Genomic DNA, 24,181 nt, shown 5'->3' with positions numbered 1-24,181 from the left:
GATGTAATGGAGTCTTACTGTTAAAAATAAAACAGAAAAAAAGCCTACCAGACACTAAAGTCATGTCAAAAGGCCCAGGAATCAGCGTGAATGGGCTCTCAGTAGTCAGCTCCGGGACAATTTAAACCTCAAAATTAAAAAAAAAAGTAGAATAATGGACTATAACCTGAATAAAACAGAAATCCATGTGTTCTAGATAAATAAACACATTTCAGACAGATGAATTACATAGATGATGGAAGTGTGTGTGAAGGAGTGGAGTGTCCAGTGGGCAATGGAATGCTGCCTGGTGGGTGTGGAGGGAGGGAGTCATTAGACTGAAAATCACCAGTGGACAGCCATTTTAGTAAAGAATGATTAGGGCAGTAGTCATCCAAGGATGCTAAGCCTAGGGGAAAGTTTGATGATGGGTGGGATATTTTCATGGTTTCAAAGTGCTTCCCTAGAGATTTTTGACTTGTTGGGAGGGGAGGAAAACAGTGAGAGAGAATCCAGCAAAATCTTGAGTTGGGTCATCAAATTAGTGTCACCAATGAGAGGCTGATGGACATCGTGCCTTTGGTGAAGGACGCATCACACATATAGAGTATCCAGGCTGGGGTTACATAACCTGAAGATCCTGGGGAGGAAGAGGATAGAGCTTTGTCTTAATGTAACACCTAGCTTTAGATAATGTTAATTATTTAAATAAATTCCTCTAGATTTACTAATCACATACCTACATACATAGTTACACACATATATAGATCAATGCAAAGAAATAGAGGAAAACAACAGAATGGGAAAGACTAGAGATCTCTTCAAGAAAATTAGAGATACCAAGGGAACATTTCATGCAAAGTTGGGGTAGATAAAGGACAGAAATGGTATGGACCTAACAGAAGCAGAAGATATTAAGAAGAGGTGGAAAGAATACATAGAAGAACTGTACAAAAAAGATCTTCACGACCAAGATAATCACGGTGGTGTGATCACTCACCTAGAGCCAGACATCCTGGAATGGGAAGTCAAGTGGGCCTTAGGAAGTATCACTATGAACAAAGCTAGTGGAGGTGATGGAATTCCAGTTGAGCTATTCCAAATCCTGAAAGATGATGCTGTGAAAGTGCTGCACTCAATATGCCAGCAAATGTGGAAAACTCGGCCGTGGCCACAGGACTGGAAAAGGTCAGTTTTCATTCCAATCCCAAAGAAAGGCAATGCCAAAGAATGCTCAAACTACCGCACAATTGCACTCATCTCACATGCTAGTAAAGTAACGCTCAAAATTCTCCAAGCCAGGCTTCAGCAATACGTGAACCATGATGTTCAAGCTGGTTTTAGAAAAGGAAGAGGAACCAGAAATCAAACTGCCAACATCTGCTGGATCATGGAAAAAGCCAGAGAATTCCAGAAAAACATCTATTTCTGCTTTATTGACTATGCCAAAGCCTTTGACTGTGTGGATCACAATAAACTGTGGAAAATTCTTCAAGAGATGGGAATACCAGACCACCTGATCTGCCTCTTGAGAAACCTGTATGCAGGTCAGGAAGCAACAGTTAGAACTGGACATGGAACAGCAGACTGGTTCCAAATAGGAAAAGGAGTATGTCAAGGCTGTATATTGTCACCCTGCTTATTTAACTTCTATGCAGAGTACATCATGAGAAACGCTGGGCTGGAAGAAGCACAAGCTGGAATCAAGATTGCCGGGAGAAATATCAATAACCTCAGATATGCAGATGACACTACCCTTATGGTAGAAAGTGAAGAGGAACTCAAAAGCCTCTTGATGAAAGTGAAAGAGGAGAGGGAAAAAGTTGGCTTAAAGCTCAACATTCAGAAAACGAAGATCATGGCATCTGGTCCCATCACTTCATGGGAAATAGATGGAGAAACAGTGGAAACAGTGTCAGACTTTATTTTGGGGGGCTTCAAAATCACTGCAGATGGTGATTGCAGCCATGAAATTAAAAGACATTTACTCCTTGGAAGGAAAGTTACAACCAACCTAGAGAGTGTATTCAAAAGCAGAGACATTACTTTGCCAACAAAGGTCCATCTAGTCAAGGCTATGGTTTTTCCAGTGGTCATGTATGGATGTGAGAGTTGGACTGTGAAGAAAGCTGAGCGCCAAAGAATTGATGCTTTTGAACTGTGGTGTTGGAGAAGACTCTTGAGAGTCCCTTGGACTGCAAGGAGATCCAACCAGTCCATTCTAAAGGAGATCAGCCCTGGGTGTTCTTTGGAAGGAATGATGCAAAAGCTGAAACTCCAGTACTTTGGCCACCTCATGCAAAGAGTTGACTCATTGGAAAAGACTCTGATGCTGGGAGGGATTGGGGGCAGGAGGAGAAGGGGACGACAGAGGGTGAGATGGCTGGATGGCATCCCCGACGCGATGGACATGAGTTTGAGTGAACTCCGGGAGTTGGTGATGGACAGGGAGGCCTGGCGTGCTGTGATTCATGGGGTCGCAAAGAGTCGGACACGACTGAGCGACTGAACTGAACTGAACTGATATGTTTATATATTGGGAGCAGTTACGAGAGAGGGAAAACCCCTGCTACTGCTGCTTTTCCACTAAAGAACTGGCAGAAGAGGCAGAGAAAAAGGTCTGGAAGCAGCTCTGGGCAAACAGTGCAGAGACATTGTCTTTGAAGTCTTGTGCTTCATGTTAAACATTTACATGAAACTTGCATTCTGTGCCATGATCATCTTTACTTACTTTAAAATAAAATAATGCTTTAAGTGGCTCATTATTAATTAAAATGCTAGGTCAAGATGACCGAGCTCATTTTTTCTGTCTCTTCAAGAACATTTTGATGGACATAAAACTAAACCCCCAGAATACGCTTATCCCTGAAGTGATAGCTCAGCACTGCCTCTGTGTTTCCTCTTTGCAAATAACCCTGATAAATTAATCCCCTAGTAGAATATTCTGAAGGTTCTTTATCATCTTGGTGGTTTTGAGAAACCTGTTGAGCTAGGAAGGACATTGAGAATGCCATCTTCCTCTTGGCCTGTTTGGTTGAGGAGAAAGCAGCTACTGCTCCAACAGGTGCCTCTCTGGCCAAGGAAGCAATACCTCTTCAGACTAGTCCTCTGGGCCTATAACAACCAGGGCAAGGGGAGATTCCCTTTGTTATTTGCATGGAGTCAACATTGGAATCATATGCTAAACTCACCTGCAGAATGTCAATTCTAAGATGAGGCCACCAACTTTGGAACCAACCAGAAGATGAAGAGGGTATGGGAATCAGTAATTCCAAGTTTATTACCATCTGAGCCATCCAAGACAGTCTCAATCCAGGATTACCCTAATGTCCCAGCTTGTGGTAATAAAAGAGACCAAACTCAGGAGCACTTGGTGCTGGGCCTGGTGACCCCATTTTAATAAAGTGCTTTGGAATTATTTTTGATATTTGAACATATTTATTATCTACCTTAGCAACTTTCTTTAGAGTCTTTCCAAGACATTTATTTACATAGTCACAGAATAACAATTTTCTTTTTATATTCATAATATAAGAATTTCAATAAGGTTGAATTAATTTATATAATTATGGTAAAATTACATCTGTTCTTTATCATAACATTTCTGCTAAACAGCAGTGTCTCCAAGAGCCTGGTTCTCCTTGTGACATTGTAGTCTGAAGGTGGTTTTGATTCCATTAGGACTTGTGAACCTACTGATTTATTTATCATTTTACCAAATACTAAGAAAGTAGGTACTCGTTGATTATCAAGTAAATTTGAACACTCGATCCCACAAGTTTGCTTAATTAATATGGTCTTAAAAATCTTCTTTCTGTTTGGTCATCTTATGGTGAAGGCAAAAATAATTCCTTCTTTGCTTGACTCATCGGTTATGGTTGAAAACCCTGCAGCAACAAATATAATAATATAATTGATTTAATACTTAAGTGAATAGCTTGAAATGACCTGTGAGGATAGTGCTTTCCCTCCTTATTAATTATACATGAATTTATACAGTTCTGGGTCTGGACAAGATCAAGATAAAAGTTTGTGAAGAGAAGCTGAGTTTGGATTTTTATGCATGAGAATCCAGGGTTGCAATTAATCCAGCCTGATCTAAAATCAAGATGGACAAAATTTTCCTTTCAGGATCCATTCTCCCTGACTGTTAGCACTGGTCTGATTAAATATTCTGTTTCCTGCCTGGCTGTTCTGTTCAATTTGCTCTCGTGGTAAAGCCCAAATAAATGAATTAATGTTAGCAACATTAATTATGTTTAATCTAATAAGATCTCATGTATTAATTGACAAAACAGCAAACACTAGAATTCTGAAATTCATGGGCTTCTCATTGGAATACAAGTTGTGCGGCATAGTCATTATCTCTTAGGTGCAGAGCAAAAAAGCATTAACAGTGGGATTTGTTCCATTTGTAAGCAGATGACTTGTATTTTCCAGTTGGGTCCTAATCACCTTGGGGATGCTGCCCAACTTGCTGTGCATCAGACTGAGGAAGCATCAGCATTCCTGATGAACCCCTCCAGGGGAGTTTGCACAGACCACAGTGACACTCAGAAGGGAAGCAAAGAAATCTTTCAGAAAACAGTGGGAAAGTGACCATTTAAAATAATGAGAATTCATTACCAAGTCCCCCTGTCCCTCCCCTCTGCTGGTAATACAATTCTGTATGAAATTTGTAGGAACTTTCAAACCAATTTAGTTACGTTTGCAAATTGGACATGTATCCCTCCTCCTCACCCCCTACTAAGTCCAACTTGGAGAAAATGCTTTGCATTTGATAAATTGCACATTTAGTTTGGTTTCCCATCTCAGAATGGCACCTAGGCCATTTAGGAGTCGTTTGGGTGATTGCTTTAGGCGACAATATCTTACTGCCTAGAAGCAATTACTCGGAGGGTCGAAGCCATCATAAGGAAGTTATTGGGGCTTAGAAGCTGAATATACGGTGTTTTTCCCAAGACACCACTGCATATCAAAGAAGTTCAAATCGTCAAAGCAAAAAGACACACGTCAAGAGAAACATAAACCGTCCTGCTGGGCTGTGGAACAGAGAATGCCATCTGCGTTACATGGCATGGAGGAAACTGATTACGTTGGGACCTCTATTTCATAGCAGATGGGTTCATTAAATTTAATAGCCTCCAGAGCCTTTAGAAACCGTGTTAAAAACATGCAGAGCATGCTGTGACACTTCACTTCTGGCCCTACAGTCATTATAATTCTGGCATCGACTATAAATATTACAGTACTTTATTTCCATTGAAACAGATTACTATTATAATTTTTTTTTTTTTGCTAGGGATGGTGATGTTAAAAATGAGTGCATTCTTGATTTCTGGTGCTATTTATATTCATCCAAATATTCTCTTCCATATATTTCTAAATTTTTATATTAAATAGAATGTTGTTAGGTCAACTTTTTTTTTTCTACTTTGAATTGGTGTTACAAAACTATGAACCAAAGGTATAAAATTATTTTCTTTATTTAGGAAAGATGTTCTAACACCCTGTATGGATGACTGTCAACAAGCAGAAAAGTTTGGGGCTGAAAATGAAAACAAAATTGTGTAGATTTCAAGTTTTCTTTTTTTTTTTTTTTAGATTTTTAGATTTGCTGTTGTTTCTGCTATTATGGTATAATAATTTTCAACTATCTGTAATGAAAGGATAGCTTCTGGAAATAAACCCTTAAACAAAATCACTAAGTCTGAATAACAATTTAGCATGATAGATTATTCAGCAGTCTTTGTTTACAAGTGACAGTACCAACTCAAAGCAGTAAAGGTCATAAAGGGATTTGTTGATCTAGAGTCAAGATATCTATGTAGTTCTCTCTTGAGGCATGACTAGATTTAGGGATCAATTCTGTTTATTTTGACTTGTTCCTTGACTCTGATTCGTTTATTCCCAGCAGGCTCTCTTTACTGGGTAACAAAGATGGTCTGTACCATCCACTAACTTTCATCATCTTTATAGTCCCTTTCCTTCCAGCTTCTGTGTCAAGCCTGTAAGAGATTGTTTGACTCACAACCCCATACTGAGAGGAGAGATGGAGCTACTCACTGATGGTCTGAATATCACAGAGTGGGGGAGAAAACAGTCCCAAAGGGAATTGATACTGGAAGGACTGAGAAATAATAGAGTCCTGCATGTGGCTTGTTTGTAGAGTCTAAAACTAATCTGTGACCAGATCACATTTCCCATTGGTATGCTGCTGCTGCTGCTGCTGCTAAGTCGCTTCAGTCATGTCCGACTCTGCGACCCCATTGGTAGGTATGGTGGTATGGTATTCATCATGGTTACATGCTTCTAGGCACTGAAGCCCTTTATCTACGTTAATCAAAGGTTTCCATGGATCCTTGATAAGTCAGGCATATAGACACAGAGTACTTTGGTAGAAAATGTACTGTGCCTTTACAACAGGGTACTGGGATGGGTCCAGTTAGGAAAGATTAGAAGGTTGTAAATACGGTTCTATTATAAAACCAAATACTATTTTCATATTTTCGGGAAACCATCATTCATGGGTGAAACATAGTCTTCTCCAAGCTGTAGTACTTTACACGGTGCCCTAGGTCAAACCCAACAGAGAGGAGCTCTGTGTTTGTGTATCCAAGTTCATTTTAGAGCAAAGGGTGTAACTTACTCTAGCCCATGGTTCCACTGAGGTCAGATGTCTGCCATCCAGTCAACCAGGGATGAGAAAAGGTCACGTGATAGAAACAAGTCAGACAAGGCTGTGAATAGCAGATTCTAAAAGAAATCTCTTTCTTACTGGAGTGTCAAAAAGTTGGCATTTCTAAGTTTCTGTCTTTCTATCTAAGTCTTCTATAAGTTGCATCTCCAACTGGGCTCTAATACTAACTCTTGGGAGCATGTCTCCTTTCCTCTTTTATTCCTAGACTCATGGCTTCATTTTAGCCCATGTTGCCCAGACAGATATCCCCAGTCCTCTCTTGCCTCCCACATCTTTGACCCTGCCCTCTCTCCATCCACCATCCTGCTATGTGGGTGGTAGGAACCTCTCTCCTTTGTGCTTTGGGAGAGCTGAGGAGGGTATTTTGGCCACCACAACCAAATTTGCACTGCTTTTTTCCCCTTCACAGCCCAGATATTTGGGCAGCTTAGATTCTCAGAGCTGATTCTCATGCTTTAAGCTAAAATGAACACATTCCTCTTATTACCAGCATGAAGAACAATTAAAATAATCCCAGAGAGTCAGCCTGTGGCTTGATATTAACTGCCAGTTTCTCTTCTCTTGCTATACACAGGATTTTCCCCCATGTAAAATATTTAATTCTTTTACTCTTAAAACATCAGGTTTGCTGTGCCAAATATAAATGTATTTTCTATGAGGCCATGCCTCAGAGATACTGTAGATAAGAATATTTCAACTGACTTTGGCTCTTAAACTGCTTCTGTTAAATAGTGTCAGAAAACCACTATTTTGTTTCCTCTTACCATTAAAAATTATTCCTTCCTGGCCTATCACACCTGCTTGTGAGCAATGTGGCACCTGGGAGCTCCTTCGGTCTTAACCTGCTGATGATATGCCCTCCTATTACATGTCCAGACCAAGCATGAGGCTCTGTGCTAGTTCCTCAGGGGAAATTCTCTCTTCTTTTGAACAAAGAAAGAGGGGGGGGGGGGTGAAGCAAAGACAATAGTTTATTCAGGCAAAAGGAACATGTTTTCAGATCAATTTCCATTATGTCTAATAAAAAAATCTGGAACATCAACATGTTTGCTGGTGGGTGGAAACAACTATTAATCACTCTTTTAATTGATTTCTCTTCTGAGTGATCAAATTAGAGGTGGCCTGAGATGAAGCAAAGCTGAGTACTCTCACCCCACAGTCTGTTTCTCTCCCACTGTTAAGGAGCACATGTTTCCATGGGAAGGATCCTTCCTTTGAGAAGGACAGGATTCAGGTGCCCTGCTTATTCATCAGTTGACCTCCCGTGATGTTCCAATGGAAGAATTTAGTGAGTAGAGGTGTCCTTACACATTACCCACTGTTAAAATGCAAAATAATTTTAAAATAAGGTTTTGGCACTGCCAGAATTATATTTGGTTGTTGGGTATATAGTGAGTATTCAGGAAGTCCTTACAAATAATGTCTTACATGAGTTTTGCATTTCCTGATTTTCAGTTTAGTTTCCTGTACATTACCTCCAAGTGAAGACACTTGATCATGAAGATCATTATCAACAGAACCCCACCATCACCGACTTCTCTCCCTCACTCTCAAAACATCAGCCATACTGGTTGCCTTTGTTTGTTTGTTTGAATCCCCCAAGACTGTCTCCTTTTTCTTGGCTTTTGAACAATCTTCTTCTGAACTGGAAAGACTGCCTTCCCATTCTGCTCCTTTACCGCGGGGAAAATTATTCCCGTTTTCTATGTCTCAGCTAAAATGTCCCCATCATATGCCTATTGACCTTCCATCTCAGATTCCTATCTATTTTCTTCATAGAAAGTGTGATCATTTATAATTATAATTATTTTAAGTAAGCACCTAGACATTTTTTCCCTCTTTAAAAATTGTTTTTGGTTGGCATTCCCAATGATAATGTAAGAACTGGGGCAAAGTCTGTCTTGTATCCCTGCAGCCTAGCTCTCTGCCTGGCACACAGGACCACACACTCAGTATTTAGCTCAGGGAAACCAATACGAGATTTATTTTTAGTCACACCACCAGTCTCTTTTTTACTACTTGCTAGAGTTTGTTTCTTCCATTCTACGCTAAAGTACAACGAGACACTAAGAACTAGGGAAAAATAATAAAGAATATTGACTACAAAGTAGATGGTGGTACCAAAACAGAGTTTCAAGTATTATTCGTGAAATACAGTGGTCATACTTGTCTTTCCTTTTGAATACCTAGCTGAATGATCAAGTTTAGGTCTAAAGCAGCTGGTTTTTCTGAATGCCAGCTTAAGGTACTCAGTGGCAGTCACTGACTTTAGATGGAACAACGGAGAGCTTCTGGGAGTAAACCAGATTTCTGCAGTGCTCCCTTTCTATGTGTGTTGTTAAAAGCAATATGTTGGGGAAAGGCTTGATTGCTTGAGGCATATTGTTTATACTATATTACTTAGGTCTGATGGAAAAGTTCCTAACGGTGGTTTTCTTGCTAAAGATATGGTTTATGGATGAAGAATGGAATGTGATTTTTTTGGTCAGGCATCATCATAATTTAGGTGGACTCCAAAGAAACTTGATATTGGGAGAGGCCGGCAAAAATATTCAGGTCCGTGGAACTCCTTTAGCATTAACAGTCAATTCTCCTTCAAAATATAAATGCTGTCTGCTTTAAATTACTGTCCTGATTCAGGCCAAGTTAATTACTCTGGGCCAGACTGGAAAGGAAAATTCCCAGAAAGTCTGATATGATAGAATGGTAGTATGTTTTCTGAAGACATTGAGAAATGCTTAATGAATTAGTATTTCAATTTAACTTTTGCAACAGAATACTAAGGGAACGAGAGGGGGAAAAAAATCATAGCTTTTTGGCAGCTGTTTGCCATCATAGCACTTGACAATCTGCTTCTTATTTAGTTTTCTGTTATGTGAAAGCATGGAATTCTCAAGTTAAGAAATATTGATCACTGCATGACAATACATATGTAACAAAACTGTATTGCGTTAAAAAAGCTCTCCTTTTAAAGTGAGATTACTGACTCTATTTTGTTATTAAAATATGTGGGTCATTTTACTTCGAAAATAAAGTGGTTTTGTTAAACTGAAGTTATTTAAAGGTTAAAATAATCTTAATTTTAACTATTAATATTATTAAGAACAGATTTTTCAACCAAGTACAACTAAATGCAAACAAGAACAAACTTGGAAAAGAAAATTGGTGGCTAGAAATGCAAAAATGTGTTGAGGGCTGTATCTTTGGCCATAATACATAGGTTCACAGCGGCCCTTTGCTATATTGGCAGAACCATACATTTTTGAAGGTCTGTTGATTTCCCCAGACTTCATGGAATCTAAACGAAGTGTGTCAATTTCCCATTTTTCTTGCGATGATAAGCCAACCTAGGGCTGAATTAGGAGCACTCAGAATGTGTGGACTTTATGGCCCTTGCTGGGAGGAAGAAGTTTCTCTTCTTTAGGTTCTTTTGGCGGGTGTAAGAATTAAACAGACATGAGACAGATTAATAGAAGAAAATCAAACAAAAGTTTAAAAATAGGGATGCATAGGAGAGATCCTAGGAAAACTGAGTATCTTGCCACAATGGCTGAAATTCTCGCCTTAAATATCATCTTCAGCTAAAGACAAAAAAGATGGTGAGCAGTAGTTTGCGATTTCAGAGGGGAGGAAAACAAGGAGCATGGAGATGGAAAAGGAAACGTTTGGTAAATAAATGTTAGCTGCGCCACATAGAGACAAGGGACATAGAGTAGCTCGGTCCTCTGAAGAGTTTTCCTCACCACACCTAGTCCATATTCTTTGTATCTCTCATGAAGCTCTCTTCTGGAAACAGGCTGTCTATCTAAATTCTTTCTGGCAGTTAGGGGGAAAGTCAAAGTTTCTTTCTGAGTCATTTGGGGCTTGATTATTAGAGAGGAAATGGCACCCCACTCCAGTTCTTGCCTGGAGAATCCTGTGGACAACGGAGCCTGGTGGGCTGCCGTCTATGGGCTCACACAGAGTCGGACATGACTGAAGCGACTTAACATGAATATTATTATTATTATTATTTTCAGCTCAAAATAATCCTCATGCCAATGAGACATTTTAGCACGGCAAGTTTTGCTCCCCTACACCCTCTTATCAGTTATATTGCTCCTTCTCTGTAGTTGTTAGCAAATAAGAGCATCTACTCTGGCCATATATTCTAGGGACACTTATGGAACCAGATGTTTGGTTACCTAGTTCACTGACTAAACACCTATTAAGTTGAGGGCCAGTCCCTATACTGGGCACTACTGTGTCACAGCTTTCATTTTTAGGAAATATGGCTTAAGTCCCTTCAGTGAACAATCCCAGTCTATTAGGTAATTTAAAATTTATTAGATTATTTTTCATAGTGATTGGTATGCTCAGTCATGTCTGACTCTTTACAACCCCATAGACTGTAGCCTGTCGGGCTCCTCTGTCCATGGAGTTCTTCCAGGCAAGAATACTGGAGCAGGTTGTCATTTCCTACTCCAAGGAATCTTCCTAACCCAGGGATTTAACCTGCGTCTCTTGTGTCTCCTGCATCGGCAGGCGGGTTCTTTACCATACCACTTGGGAAGCCACCTTCAGTATTTAAGGGCAAGGGATATTTGTCCTCTCACAATCTTCTAGGTTATGGTGAGAACAGATCTCAGACAAATTCTTCCGCCCATGGAAACATTTATTGGAAGCATGCACAAAAGCCAGCTAACTTCTGAAAGTTCAAGTCCCAGCTCTGTGTCCTTTTAGATGTTCTGAAGACATCTTGCATCAGAACAAATACATTATTTGCATAAGTCAGTTTAATCTTCTGTTTGGAGTCAGGTGACTGAAAAGCTGGAGTCAGCAACTGGAGGCAAGACTGTTTAATAATCAGGCATGGGGCACTATTCCTAAAGATAGAGCCTGTCGAGCTCTCAAAGCCTTTATGTGGGTTCAAGCAGAGAAAGGCTGAGCCTTGGCAGTCTATGAAACCAATCCACAAAGAATGGATACCTCTAATTTAGCAATAAAATAATTTCTAATGCCTGTTATGGTAATTGACGAAACCTCTGGTATTAGAAATCAATAACTAAGATACATTGCTTTTTACTTATATACTAGCTGGACTGTATAGTCCTGATTAGGGCAGTTGACTATCTCTGAGATATAGATTGCAGTGAGATACACATTTATATCACACCATCTATGCTGAAGTATTCTATAGTAAGTTATATACCACAGGGCTTCCCTGGTGGCTCAGTGATAATTAAAAAAACAAAAAACAACAAAAAAAAAACACCTGTCAATGCAGGAGAAAAAAGTTTGATTCCTAGTCAGGGAAGACTTCACATGCAGTAGACCAGCTAAGCCCATGTACCACAACTACTGAGCCAGTGCTCTAGAGCTCAGGAGCTGCAGTTACCAAGCGCATGCTGCAGCTACTGAAGCCCAGGTGTCCTGGAACCAGTGCTCTGCATACGAGAGAATCCACCGGAATGAGAAGCCTGAGCACCGCAACTCAAGAGTAGCCCCTGCTCACTGCAACTAAAGGAAAGCCCATGCAGCAATGAAGACCCAACACAGCCAAAAATAAATAAATAAAATTTAAATAAATTGCACACCACATAGCAGTGATATATTATATACAATCAGGGTTTCTTCTCTGTGAAATAGGAATAATAATAGTGCTGATCTCATAGAGTGAAGATTAAAATTGTAAGACTGCTTAGTACCATGTCAGATACATAGCAGGAATTCCATAAATGGTCATCATTATTATCTGGAAATTCCAAATAGGATTATTTACTGTTCCATACATAGAGTCTTATGGAATGAACTCTTCCTTCATTTTATTTGAGAACTGCCAAATTTTGGCATTCTCCAAAAGAAAGGGGAGAGAATTGGTCATGCATTTATTTCCCTTCCCAGCAGAAGGGAGTCACCTTCACTCTTCGCAGCGACATCCCTACTCTTAAGTGGTGTGTCCAGCTTGTCTTGCCTGGAAGCTCCATTCTGTGCTTAAGAATGAGAGAAAAAAAGTGCCCCTCTCTGTCTCAGACATCTTTATGATGGTGTCATTTAGAAACAACTAGAATAAGACGTAATTACTATGCTAGAATCTCATGCTATGGCTGGCAGGTATGGATCAAGAAACTCAGGAGGAAAAGCTGAGCTGTGAAAACTGATGGTGACCTCCAGGAGCATCCTCCCCAACAGTGCAGTTAGCTAGGCCTTATTTGAGCAGCACAGTTAGAATAACTGGAATTCTAGAGCCCTCGGTGTGGGGCACTTAAAATGCACCCAGACCCTGTACTGAGTGCTTTTGCATTCTGGTTAGATGGACCTTATTATCTCCATCCTCCCCGTGAGGAAGCCTAGGTTTAGAGAGATTGAGGAATGTGCCCAAGGAGATGGGACAATTAGTGGAACAAGTGGATTCAGGACTCGGTTGCCTCCTTGTTGGCAAGGCCTTTTCTCTCTGATGGGACATGGTGGGGGGTATCTCACAGGTATGTATGTGCTCTGATGAAGAGCTAGCCCAAATGGCTACATTGGCAATGCCAAAGTCTTTAAAATGCCTGATGTGAGATTAGAAATGTCTTTCCCATTCCCACAAGCTTGAGTTACATTGCTTCTACTGAATTTTAAAAATCTCACAGAACCGCTTTGGAATATGAAGACAGGGAGCCTGATTTATCCTGAATTAGGTTCTCGTAGTTTGGCAACCCAAGATAGGAAACTTTAAATTTTGTAACTTGTATCTCTCACATGGAGAGTTTTCTGTGCTGTATTAAATGACAGAAGGAAAACTCAGCTCATCACACTTGTACAAGAAACCACAGCATTCCTGGGTTTAAATCTGGAGTCATAACAATTCTATTTGATGGGCTTTTAAATATCCTGGAATTTGCATTTTGAATGTGTTATACATCACAAAAGGATTTTGATGGTGTTATCACAGCAAATGCTGTAATCATATCCTATAATTTATATAACACCAACTGCTGTCACTGTGTCAAAAATCATGATACGCTATTCCTGATCTATACAGCTTCTCTTCTGAAGGAAATTAAGCGACATGAATCAAACTCCTCAGAGGCATTATTCATGGCTTTGAATGGAAGGTCTGGCCACCTTGATGGGTAGTCATGCAAGCCAAGCAGTGAGTATTAAGTGATGTATTAAGTAGATCAAAACTTCAAATAGAAAACTGAACTAAACAAAGTGTCCTGAAAGCATGCAATGACAGGGCATTTGAACCTTGGAATTTAGGAAACTGAGCAATCTAGGAGACCCTACATTGCACTGGAGGTCTTTTAAGAGCCTCTCCAATTAGCCTTGGGGCTAAGAGTTTGTCTCTCTCAAAAACCTTGTCTGAACCTTTGCTCACAGACTGCTTTACACAAGGCCAGGAGGGAAAGCAGTTGACATTGTCAGGCATTTCTTTACTGAACTCTGTTTTTTCTAACCTCCCAAAATCAACTTCTGTTTTTCTTTTTTAAGGGAAGGCAACCACATTTAACCTCTTCCCTCTAGGCCCAATCACTGCCAAATGTTCCCCTTCACATCAGAATTCCTCAGGGAAGATTTGGAACCATTAGGAAGTGAAAGAGAGGCCCAGGGGCAGAGCCTAAGATGAAAGAGGGGCAGAACAGAATTGCTCTGTACAAGAAAATAGGACAAGTGAAAAAGCAGGCTTGCTTCCTGAGAGAAGAGAGGGCACGGCAGCCTAGCCAAAAGGCTAGGCTGATCCCAGAAGTTTGGGCTTCTAGAGCTGGTAAATTGTGGGAAGGTAGGTTTATGGAGGAAAACTAATGGAAGACAAGGACTACTTTAGTAAGGTCTGCTTTGCAGATTCAATCTCATGCAGTCTCTGTGGTGATAAGAACATTTCCCATGATTAAGAGTTGTTTTCCTATTCCTGATGTGGAAGAGGAAAGAGAGATACCTTCACAAAAGGAAATTTATACCCCACCTTTAAGCACAAAGAAGGAGGGTATAGAGCTTTTCCTGCATCTGCTATTTGTCAATTGCCTTCAAGTTCAAAATAATCCATATGCCAAGGTGTCATATTCCGGGGTGGTATACTCTGATTCAGGTAAAATAGTCTCCACTTGAAGGAACGTGAGTTGATTCTGATTATGGTTGAATCTGTTTGCCTAACACTTAATTCCATTCTTAAAGTCTCTTTTTAAGTACTGCCTCCTCTAGGGATTCCTTCCTGCTCTCACTTCATAGCCCAGTTATATAGTGTGGTTATCTTTATTTAATTCCTATATCTCTCCCATTTGTAGCATCCCAGCACAGAGTAATAATTAAATCTTTTATGTTCCCTGGCCCAGGGGCTGATGCTTAATAGATATTTAGTAGGTAAATAAAAAACAGAGAATGGCATTGTTTATTCTGATAGGTTTAAAAGTACCAAAAAAAAAAAAAAAATCAATGTAATGAGTTTATCACTTAATTATAATCCAGTGGATAAACAGTTTCCCATTTTGCATCCATCTGATCCATTCATGGTTTGAAAAAAAAGTGCAACCGATTGAGTTTACGTATGGAATATTAAAACTGGGGACAAGGTAGTGATATCTCAAAGAGCATGTAGATTCTTTATCTTTGTATGTGTGCTGTGTACCCAGTACTCATATCAGTGTTCACTGTGTGACTGAGTAAATTAGTTCATAAATATATGACTTCAGCTTGCTTTTATGATATTAGATTTTCAAATTTTCTAATGTGGAGCTGTGGAAACCGTTGTTGTTTGAAAGAACGATGTGAGTTTTATTCCTGCCTGATGATTCAGGAAGGTCCCACCTTCACCCAAGTACTCTGTCTAAGTGTGGGGGCACATTTGTTGGGGTGCCAAGATATTTTATTGCCCTCAAGACTCCAGTGGCTCTGTAGTGACTGCCTTACTGTTAATATCCATTGGAGAATCAGGTGTGCCTCAAAAAAGTCACTTGAAATTCTCCAAATGAGTAGGGGTGGGAAACCTGGAGTTACTGAAGAACTGACCTTTGCCTTTCTCAGCACTGTGCTCCCAGAGTCCACTCTGAAAACTTTCTGAGGCCCCTAACAACTGAACGGACATTGAGGAAAGATCACTGAACTTTGAATTTGAAGACTGAGGGTTAGGTCGTCGCTCTACTCCTCATTGGCCATGTACCTTATGTAAATCACTTCCCTTTCCTGAGTTTCAGTTTTCCAACCTCATAAGTGTTGGCTGCTGTTTAGACTATATGCTACATAAACTATAATGTGTAACATGAAGTTAAAGTGCTACTGCTACTACTGCTGCTGCTAAGTCGCTTCAGTCGTGTCCGACTCTGTGCGACCCCATAGACGGCAGCCCACCAGGCTCCCCCGTCCCTGGGATTCTCCAGGCAAGAACACTGGAGTGGGTTGCCATTTCCCTCTCCAATGCATAAGAGTGAAAAGTGAAAGTGAAGTCTCTCAGTGTGTCCAACTCTCAGCGACCCCACGGACTGTAACCCACCAGGCTCCTCCATCCATGGGATTTTCCAGGCAAGAGTACTGGAGTGGAGTACCATTGCCTTCTCTGTAAAGTGTTACAGTGGATATTAAAAATAGTCACATTATGATAGCCATTCCATTAATGACTCCATAGCCTGAATTTGCCTCTGGAAAGAGTGCCCAGTTATTTAAAAGTTTCCTTGATCACTTCTAAGTATCAGGTATGAAAGGGACACTTAATAAGTACTGTTGAGTGAAAAAAAAAAATACCATTCGCTGGGTCTGTGCAGTACTGTTTGAGCAGCCAAAATAATGATAATAATTGCACCCACATTTATTACATACATACCATGGGCTCAGTGTATCAGAGAACTTGAACTTGACACATCAGAGAACTTGACACAGAGAATTTGACATATGTCAAATTATCTGAAAATAATGTATCATTGATATTGTGAAAGTGAAAGAGTTAGTAGTTCAGCTGTGTCCAATTCTTTGCAACCCCATGGAATATAGCCTGCCAGACTCCTCTGTCCATGGAATTCTCCAGGCAAGAATACCAGAGTGGGTTGCCATTCCCTTCTCCAGAAGATCTTCCCAGCCCAGGATCAAACTCTCGTCTCCTGCATTGCAGGCAGATTCTTTACCACTGAGCCACCAGGGAATCTCTGTTCATTGTCATATTTAAATGTAAAATTAAATATATTATTAAGTATAAATATATAGCAGTCCTACAAGATAGGTGCTATTGATATGTCAATTTGTAGATGATGAAACCGAGGCATTGAAAAGTTGTATACTACTACTACTACTAAGTCACTTCAGTCGTGTCGGACTCTGTACGACCCCACAGACGGCAGCCCACCAGGCTCCCCGTCCTTGGGATTCTCCAGGCAGAAAGGTTGTATAACTTTTGAAAATACCCATAGAGATATTTGGAGGGTTTTTTTTTGAGGGGGAGGTTTTGGTTTTGCCGTATGATTGCACTTACATGTGGAATCTAAAAAACAAAGTGAAAAAACCTAAGGTCATATGCAGAGGTGATTGGTGGTTGCCAGGGGCTGGGACGTGGGTTGGGGGTTGGGAGAAATGGGTTAAAGGGGTCAAAAATACAGACTTCCAGTTACAAAACAGTGAGGGGGATATAGCTTACAGCATGGTGACTGTAGTTAAGAATTCTGTATTACATATTTGAAAGTTGCTGAGATAGTCGATCTTTAAAGTTCTTATCACGAGAAAAATAATTTTGTTACCATGTATGGTGACTGATGTTAACAGTCTTATTGTGGTGATCATTTCACAGTGCATTTGATATATAAATATCAAGTCATTACATGTCAGTTATTCCTCAGCAAAAACAACAACAATGTACAGGTTGCTGGGATTTATCACCAGAGTCTGTGATTCAGTAGATGTGAAGTGGGGCTTAGAATTTGTATTCCTAACACACCTAACACTTCTCACAGGTGATGCTGGTGGTGCTGGTTTGGGGACCAATTTTGAAAAATACTGTTAGCTTAAAAAAACCTCTCAAGTGCCATAAAAAATGACCCATGATGATATATTGCGATTTTTTTTTTAACTATATCACAGATAACAGAGAAAGTCCTAAAAGTAGGAATGAATTCAAAGTCTTAGGAATCAAAATAGCTCAACTGCAAAATCAGAATTAGGCACTCTTTCTCAAGAAGCTCCTGGAGGATGTTCTTCATCCAAACAAGGAAGTAAACCAAGGAAGAGGAAGACACTGGTCCTTCCTGTCTATTTTGCCTTCGGGCTGGCATGCCTGGGTGACTCCCGGCCCGTGTCTTCCAATGGAAAAAGTATGAGGACCTTCCTGGGTGCAGGGAGGCCTGGAGGTAAGAAGCGTGAGTGCTCAGCACACAGTAGGCACTAGGGGGTAAAAACCCTACTGGCACCATTCCCAAAACAAAGCTGGCCTCCACGAGGTCTGAGGAGAAGGCACCAGAATCCGCTTTACTGGAAAGCTTCCAGGTTGGCAGCCTGAGTCAGGAGTGTCCTGCCACCTTACCCCCATCACATCACACGAGATATTTGTTTTAAGAAACAACACCTGTTCATTCTTCAATAGAATGCAATGCATTAAAATAAAACCAATGAATTTATTGTCTGTTTAAGACACTCACCTTGTGCCTGAACCCCCCCTGGATTGCTTTCTTTTTTTTTTCTTATGTCTTTTCCTTCATTATTATCATTATAAAATATAAGATAATTACACATTTACTTTTAAAATTAGATTTGTGTTTATTTTCTCATAAAGAGACTAGTTCATTTGAATTTCTTTCTATGTAAACATCTAGCGGTGTGTTGGAATTCCTTTATGATAAGCAAGTGGAGAGTCCTGTAAAATTATTATCATCACCCCTGGATCCGTGTGCACTGCCATATTCAGAAAGTAGGCTGGGAAAATCCACGTGGCCATGGCCAAACTGTTTTGCCAAGCATGCTTTCTCTCCTCTTAATTGAGAAACCTGTGGTTATTTGGATGGAAATTTCATCTGTGCATCTGATTCACTTACTCATTGCTCATTAAATTGCTATTTAGCTCTAGCTGTATGAGCTATTAGCTCTTTCTCTAAAGCTCCTCTAACCAAAGTGGGTGATGCCCACATTCAGTGAGGCCAGCAGGAGAAGGCACAGAGGCTGTGTCAGGCCCAGCCTGTTGCTCTGCATTTTGAGATCCACCCAATGCATTCTCCCAAAGAATTGCAAAAATGGAGCTTTTGGAGAAAGATTCAAACTTTTTTGTATACAGTTGGCCCTTCTTATCTATGAGTTCTGCATCTATGTATTCAACCAACCTCAAATTGAAAATAATGGAATTATTTTTTCTAGAAAATTTCAAAAAGCGGAACTTGAATTTGCTATGCCAGCAGCTCTTTCCTTAGCATTTGCATTTGTATGAAGTATTATCAGCAATCTAGAGATGTTTCAAAGTGTAGGGTTGTGTGCAGGTTATACACAATTGCTATGCCGTTTTACATGTGGGTCTTGAGCATCCTAGGAGTTTGGTAGTGTGGTGGGAGGAGGGGTTGGAGGCTGGAACTAGTTGTCTGCAGATACTGAAGGATGACTGTAATGAGCAATGTCTTCTTTTTCTTTCCTTGTAAAGTGTGTGTGTCACTTACAAAAGCAGCAGGGGTGTGCCATGCTGGTTGAAGACACAGGGATGGAGTGAGGGGCTGGTTCAGATCGGCTCTGCCACTTAGCAGCCGTGTCACTGGGACCATTTGCTTAACCCTCCAGTGCCTCTAGTTCGACCATATATAACAGGAGGACAATGATAGACTCTGCCGCAGCGGGATGTCGTAGGGATCACTGCTGTAGTGTCCTCTCCAGGCACCTGCCTAATCCGTTCTCATGGGTAGTTTTGTGGCAGCTGAAAAAGGGTTCTCCACTGCTACTGCAAGCCAATGCTTTTAACATCCATGTGCTGTTGATCATCCATGCCAACTATAAGTGATCTCAGGAGCTGGGTTGGTGAAGTAAGTGCATAGAGAACTCCGAGTAGAAGAAAATTATGGTTGTGTTTGGGGGAGTGTGGTGACCTAGAACATGCACGTACAACCTGAAGGTATTCATTTCAAAACTTTACAGACAGCCAATGGGCAGATGATACCCTACGGGCATAAACTGGTAGGGGCTGGCAATTCTTTATACCTATGTCATTCACTGGAAAAGACCCAAATGCTGGGAAAGATTGAAGGCAGGAGGAGAAGGGGGCGACAGAGGATGAGATGGTTGGATAGCATCACCGACTCAATGGACATGAGTATGAACAAACTCCAGGAGATAGTGAAGGTCTGGGAAGCCTGGTGTGCTGCAGTCCATGGAGTCACAAAGAGTTGGACATGATTGAGCAACTGAACAACAACAGATGTCATTCACAACATTTGCTTTGCCCCTCACCTCCTGCCTTTCTGCTATCCTCCTCAAATTATTGAAGATAATTATTGAGGGCACCTCCTTCCTGTACACGATGACTGGCAGTGAGAGTGGGCGCAGCACAGCTCCAGCTTTGCACTTACAGCCCACCCTTCGTGTCCCTCAGTGCTCACACCTCTGGAGCCTGGCGTTGCCTGCCACTGTGCTCCCACTGCTGTGCTGAGCTGGCGCTGCTCTGTGTGTCCTGTGGTCCTGAGACAGCAGCCTATTGTCTAGAAAGAACTTCTCTTACTTGGCTTGTTCAGAGGTGTCTCCGTTGCTAGACAGTGGCAGGAAAGGTGAAAAGGATTCTCAGGTTGTTTGACTTGAAAGCTCCCACTCAGTGCTCAGAATCCTGGCTTCTTTGGTGTCTCTCACTGTGCACTGTTAACCAGCCGTTGCCTCTGGGCACTTGAAGATTTTGCTATCTAATCTTTATCCTTGTAGTTTTATTTAACTTTTTTTTATTATTATTATAGGTCGTATATGAAATTAATTCCTCCGAGCTCTGCTCACTCAGTAGAATGGCTGCATAGGATAGATGCTTAGGAAACATGTTCTGATCGATTGATTCTGTCTTCTCTCCATTATCAAGAATCTGCTACTGTTCACATGCACATGGCATTATTTGGGGCATGACCCAAAGCTGTTCACACCCATTTCTTGGTCTCATTATATAAAGAATTAGAGGGTGTAGGAACACTCAGGACCATGAGCAGGGCAGTGTGAGGGTAGGTATTATTTGTGTTCAGAGCAAGTACAAAGACAGAAACATGGAGGCCGAAGAAACAAGGAAGAGAAATGCAAGCTCAGTTCACATGTAATTAGACATTTTCCATTTTTAGCCTTCTGGCTTAAATTTGCATAATTCTTTTAAAAAGAGAAATTAATTATTTATGACTGTAGGTTTTAACCAAACTGTGCATTTAAAGTAATCACTCTGGGTAATTTAAATAAAATCTTTTCTGTAAACAGTTTATGCTCATTAGAATGAGAAAACTGTTGGTTTATTCAATTAAAAAAGGACATTACTGCCAGTTTGGATTTTCTCTCTCTCTCTTCTTTTTTTCCACTTCAAAATAGAGGGCAGCCACATTGAGACAGATGGGACTTAATTGACTTGTCTTAAAAGTGACAAGATTTTGCTTTCTTTTAAGTTTTAAAGATGATAGATTCCACAAGTCTTTTCAAAAACCAAACCACTATTTCAGAATACTGAAAAGAAGTTCTACCCTTTACTCTGACAGGCAGTGGGTACAGAAATAAATTTGTTCCCTGGCAAACAAGTGGGACTTCCTCACCAGCCCAGAATGAGTCAAAGAAGATAGTTCTAAACAAAGCTCTCCAGTGCTGTGATCTTTAAAAATACAAAAACATGTGCCTGCTTGGTGCTTTTCTGGGGGACACCATCACTGTAGTTAAAGAGACTCTTTCAATGAAGCCTACCATGACTTCAGGTTGTTATTGTCTTTTACTCACTAGTTAGCTCCCTAAATCTTGCCTGGAAAATCCCATGGACGGAGGAGCCTGGTAGGCTGCAGTCCACGGGGTCGCACAGAGTCGGACACGACTGAGCGACTTCACTTTCACTTTTCACTTTCATGCATTGCAGAAGGGAATGGCAACCCACTCCAGTGTTCTTGCCTGGAGAATCCCAGAAACAGGGGAGCCTGCTGGGCTGCCATCTATGGGGTCGCACAGAGTCGGACACGACTGAAGCGACTTAGCAGCAGCAGCAGCAGCAGCTGGCTCCCTAAATGATTACGGTCCCTTCATACACTCTGCAAGAGTGACACCTGGGCTGTTTGATCAGAGCACGGCAGGTATGCAGCTCTGTCCTGAAGGTATACAGGTACCCAATGCTGGAAGTCCATGCTGGATCCTCCCATGTGTTTGGGTGTAGTGACTGGAAGCCATAGATCCACTTCCATTCCAGAAGCAAGACCCAAACTGATGTGAGAAGTACTGGCAGCATTTGGGGATAATGGGTTGTGTTCTGGATGGATTGGTAGAGACCAGGCATACTCCCGTCACAGACTTGCTTTGTAAAAGCCACATGGCTTTTCTAGACCTCTAAAATTAGGTAGTTGAATTGAATAGCTTCTTTTATTCTTCTTTCTCTTAATTAGCACAACTAATTTATTCAAATAAAATCGTAGCAGCCATCATATGAAAGTAAGAGTGGCCTTGATTAATTTGAGGTCAGGGCCTCTGGTTCACAGAATTTGGAGGTTCCACAAAGCAGAGTTCATGAACCACTGGTATGTAGACAGTTGATAATACACTGCCTTAGTGAATCAGGTCTCTTTGACTGTGACAGAAATCCAGCTCAGTCAGACTTGTGTGATTAAGGAGGATCTATTGAACCATAAAACCGAAATGTCATAGTGTAGATCTCCTCAGGCATGGCTGGACCCAAGTGCCCAAGTGCAGTCAGGAGTCTGCCTCTTGCCATCTCTTGGCTTCACTTTCCTCTGTGCAGCTTTATTCTCCAGTGAAATTCTCCTTTCCTGTGGTTTGATGACTGTCACCAACAGGCTCCAGGTTTATATTTTGCCAGTGGAACCCCTTTCCCTCAGAAGAAAAAAATAATCTCTTTTTAGTCTATGATTCTAGCTGAGACCCTAGTGCCGATTCTCATGACTTCAGTCGTGTGTTATCTCTTTCTGAGCCAATCACAGTAGTCAACAGGATGGAGCATTCTGATTTACCAGGCATGAGTCACATGTCTCCCTTGGATTTAGAGGATAAGAGGAGTCAGCCCCAGTCTTGCCACAAGACCTGAGTGTAGGGGACAGGTTTTGTCTCAGAAGAAAATGTGGTGCTATTACCAGAAGAAGGGACAAATTTTGTTCAGACAAAACGCTGTTCTGTCCATCTTCCTTCCAGATCTTATAGCCTACGAATCTAAGCAAATCCAGCTACACTTCTGCGTCTGCAAAGACAGTGTTCAGTTCTGATGATAAGACATATAGCTATGCAGAGAATAAACTGGTATTGTATAAAGGGAAAAAAAGATAACAGAAAGTAGAAAATGCCAATCCATCTCAACTGTCCTGAGTTAGTCATCTTTCTAGGAAGGAAATGATTCAATTATTTTTTGCTCTGTTATCATAAATACTTGTTGGTTCACCCCCTGAAATCCCTCGACTGCACCAAAGGGGGAGCCAAGACTCTTAATAGGTTTTAGTCCTTTACTTCCTGTGTTCTTTGCAGCTGTTTGGCTAGAATTTTTTTAAGCTCACGTTTCAACCAACTCTTGTATAAATGCCCAGAATTCATGGCTGATTGAGCTGCTTGAGCTTTGTAAGTGTAGACGTTGGGTATATATCTTTGCTAAAGGTTTAAGTAATGAGATAGTTTTGGCTCTGTAACCCATGCATATCAACCCTGACCTCAAGTATCTTCCTGAGAGAAGAGAGTTATGGGAGCAGATCATCATTTTGGTGATGAAGGGGCCAAAGCCTCTTACAGCCCTGAGCTAGAACCCTGGTGAATGAAGTGGTATCATAATAGGGACTTCTGTCTAGATCAGGGTGTGCAGTGACTTGCAGATAAAGTAGGTTTATACCTCTGCCACTGCCACCCGCGCTAATCTGTTCAAGTCACTCTCATGAGGTAGTTTTCTCCTTTTAAAACAAGGATCATGATATTTACCATCTGTTACTATTGTTGCTTACTGAACATCCCCAAATATAGTGGTGTGGAACAATAATTTTCATATGCTCTGAATGCTGCATCAGGAGTCTGGACAGGGAGTATCAAAAATGGCTTACTTACCCTTTACTTCAGGACATCTGGTGTCCTAATTGTAAAGTGACTCAATGCTTTCTCTCTCCAGTGCTCTACCTTGCAAATGCCAGCCACCTCAGCCTCTATAAGCTTTGATTCTTTCCCCCTCAATTAGGTGTAACTTCTAATTTCTAATCGTCATTATCTTCCCTGTTCTGGGGTCTTGCAAATGACTCCAGGTAATGTATTAGAGTGATCATGAGTCTCACCTTATTGTTTTGCCTTCTTTGAAGAAACAAAGTCAGTGCTGATTATTGACTAATATCAAAGGACATTTGTTTCTTTTTTGTACTATATCCAGTTATCTTGTTGTTTGTGACAGGAGGGTTAATGCAG

The 24,181-nt window shown here is 40.9% G+C and overlaps 1 protein-coding gene across 6 annotated transcripts in view; it reads left to right on the top strand.

Annotated features, from left to right (window-relative positions):
* CACNA2D3 (calcium voltage-gated channel auxiliary subunit alpha2delta 3) overlaps nt 1-24,181 on the top strand; it is a 900,236-nt gene that overhangs the window by 623,853 nt on the left and 252,202 nt on the right. The gene's annotated exons all lie outside the window — the stretch shown is intronic.

Source organism: Bos taurus, chromosome 22 (genome assembly GCF_002263795.3).
Source record: "Bos taurus isolate L1 Dominette 01449 registration number 42190680 breed Hereford chromosome 22, ARS-UCD2.0, whole genome shotgun sequence".
Lineage (NCBI taxonomy): Eukaryota > Metazoa > Chordata > Mammalia > Artiodactyla > Bovidae > Bos > Bos taurus.
Note: the sequence above shows the minus strand (reverse complement) of the source record. Positions and strands in the feature narration are given on the sequence as shown.